A 3482-nucleotide genomic window follows, 5' to 3' on the forward strand; every position below is an offset into this window, starting at 1 on the left:
ATCATTACTGTCAGTCTTTATGCTTTAGCTGGTATGTCTTATTTATCCCGGATTAATCTTTGGATTGATCAGCGGCCGCTTTGTCACTAGATCCTTCGCGTTCATCCTCGTTTGACAAACCGTAACAGCTCACTGTAAAAATTAATTTAAGTTTACTTCATTCAATTGTGCAAGCTCCTTGCCTTAATTCAATTAAAGGGTTAGTTCACCCAAAAGTCAAAAGTATGTCATTAATAACTCAACCTCATGTTGTTCCAAACCCGTTTATCTTCTGAACACAGTTTAAGATATTTTAGATTTAGTCCGAGAGCTCTCAGTCCCTCCATTGAAGCTGTGTGTACGGTATACTGTCCATGTCCAGAAAGGTAAGAAAAACATCAAAGTAGTCCATGTGACATCACAGGGTCAGTTAGAATACTTTGAAGCATCGAAAATACATTTTGGTCCAAAAATAGCAAAAACTATGACTTTATTCAGCATCGTCTTCTCTTACGTGTCTTTTATTACCTTCTGGACATGGACAGTATTTTTAAGCATAACAACTATGTAAAGATAATAAATAAATATAAGTGGAACAGACCTTTAGTCCGACAAGCTTGATGCTCTTTACACGTTTGCACGTGAGTTTAAACTATTCTAGCTGAGACACCGGTGTGAGGTTTTTTAGACAACTTATTTGAGAATGTATCACCTATTGTTTCCATGGCGACGTGTAATGGTTGCCATGTGACACAACACAGCCACAATAGATCTGTATGGATCACTTTTATTTAGTTTTTACTGCTTTATTCAAAATGTTCCCAAAACATTCACTATATTATGAAATATCTGATATTCCAATTCTGAAATATGTGCAAGTAAATATATTTGGTAGCTTAAACACTTTTATATTGACAGCTTATATGTCCATATGTAGGTCATGTAATGCCAGGGTCAATACACCCACTGCGCAATGTGATGTTGGTGTGGTGTCTTTTTCATGTAATTTTTGGACATCCAAATTCGGTACATTGAAGGGGTTGCTTTGTAATGCCAGGTGACGTCTTTTTTCAACGTCTTCCGCACGTCTAATGTTGACTAATTGTGGACGTCTTTTCAACATCAAATTAAGGCTTATTTTGGATGTCGTTTTTATTACTTCTATAACTGTGGTCCCATGTTTCCAGACGGTGGAGGACTCCATTTGATTGTCTCAGCAGCATACAAAGGTGCTATGCATTTCTTGTTGAAACTAGCTTTTGACTCAAACAAAGCTACAGGAAAATTAACGGCTACAAAAAACATGTCATCCACCCTCTGGAAACATGGGACTACATACAACACTACAGTTATACAAATACAAATCTTTTCATCTTTATTCAACCATAATTGACCATTCTTGGCTGTAACGTTAACCACAGCAGGTTTGTGAAGTTTAAGACCATAACGCTAAACTACCTAACACTATACGTAAACATGGATATTGAATTAACTAGGCTGACCGCAAGGTAATGTTCACCAGCGATGCAGGCTGAAAAGCGTGCCGTCATTTTGTATTGGCCATGTTGCCTCTGCCGATCAGAGTGATGTTGACTGGTTTGGTTGAAATCCAAAGCCCTTGATAAAGAGTTGTCCTCACTTGTCCTTTAGCTGCTGTTGGTTCTTTTTAAATTAGAAATAAGGGGGATAGGCCAAATATATGCTAACATGAAATTATATTCTGAACTATAATTTCCCACAAATTCCAAATAAATAAACATATACATAGAAAAAATACATGTATGCATAAATAAATAACTTGATTAGGCAACTTTAAATAAACCAGTTAAAGAAAAACAGATAACTGTAAAAAAAATAAAATAAATAAATAAATAAATAAAACATAGCCTGATTACATAAATAGGCATTCACATAATAAATTGCGTTTGTTTATAAATCATCTGTATGTGATCTGAAATTCTTCTAGAATGATCATTTTTATAAAGCCTGTATAGTCAAGTACTTTCACTTAAATGACAATCAGTAGGTCATATGCATTGCCATTTAAGTGAAATTATTGAAATTAAACATGCAAGCTTGATAAAAATGATTATTCTAAAATAAAATTTCAGATGGCATTTAGAGGATTTTGTATCTGAACTCTTCATGTATTAATCATGTTGAAAGGCCCTATAAAACAAATATTACATATTAATCATGTAATTTTCCTGCACCTGTTATATAGGCGTCCAAAGAAATTACCCAGTTCAAAGGTCAAACATTGAACGTCCAGATGACGTTCAAGTTGGGTCATGGTTGCACATCGAATAGATGTTCAGGAATGGTCATGGACCGACAGACCTAATATAGACATGATCTGCACGTCTATCCAACGTCCAATGTTAAGTGGGCAGAGTCTATTGCATCTCTTACTGTCGAGGCCACAACTGAATCCATAGTACTTTGATGCTCTTTAAGTGCTAGTTTGATACCATTAGCAATGGCGCCATCAACACCCTCTTTGGTGATAATGGGATCTTTGATTTATTTTGTTTATTGGTGATTGCTCAGTCACTATTTTTTAATTGTCCTTGACCGTTGAAGTAATCATGATGGAATAGATAGCGAGTGGTCTGAAATTCACCATCAGGATTGTGGAATATTTGACAGAGTAAGCAGACCGAAGGACTGTATATGTAATGCGGTCGAAGGGTCACATGATCTCCGACCTTCTGAATTTCTGTCTGTGTCTGTTCCCTGAACTAGAAAATATAAATAACATCCAAAACTATTTGAGAGTATCAATTTAATTGACGATCAACAAATAACAATAAAAAACACATATAATACTGATAAACAAATGATAAAGCTTGGCTTATTGAATATAAGCTCCCTTTCTATGAAAGCATTTTTTGTAAATGATATGATCACTGAACTTAAGCTATACAAGCTCTGTTTGACAGAAATCTGGCCAAAACAAGATGATTACATTATTTTAAAGGCTGTGTTGCAGGGTTAATTTTTTAATGAATTTGTGCAATTTGCTTGATGGTAATAAACATTTAAACTGTTATCCATTGTATTTTATGTTGTTGGGTATGTGTGTGTGTGTGTCATTATTGTGCACTGCTGCTCGTAGACTAGCTCCAGTGCTCATTGCTCCGTTGCTAAATAATAGCAACTCACCAGGACACTTCACCAACTCTCCACTCGTTCTCCTCGGACCATGCATTTAATTGGCTTTGACGGACATCAGTTCTTGGCAATTCCTCATTTGTCCTCTCACGTCTGGCAGGTTCGAAATTACATGGCTGCGGGCCATCATACATGTTAGCTCTTGCCACCACCTTGCATAAACACTGCACCCGCAAGCAGTATTATCCGTAGGGGCTGCCATCGTTGTTTCGCGTGCTGTGTGACGTCAGAACTCGGGAGTACATCGATCTAGTACGAGTTCACGGATGGGAAGTCACGGGTTTGACTGCCGTTCCAGTGCACTTTCATGGGTTTAAGAATGGAAAAAC

The sequence above is a fragment of the Carassius auratus genome, chromosome 32, assembly GCF_003368295.1.
Source record: "Carassius auratus strain Wakin chromosome 32, ASM336829v1, whole genome shotgun sequence".
NCBI classification, from domain to species: domain Eukaryota; kingdom Metazoa; phylum Chordata; class Actinopteri; order Cypriniformes; family Cyprinidae; genus Carassius; species Carassius auratus.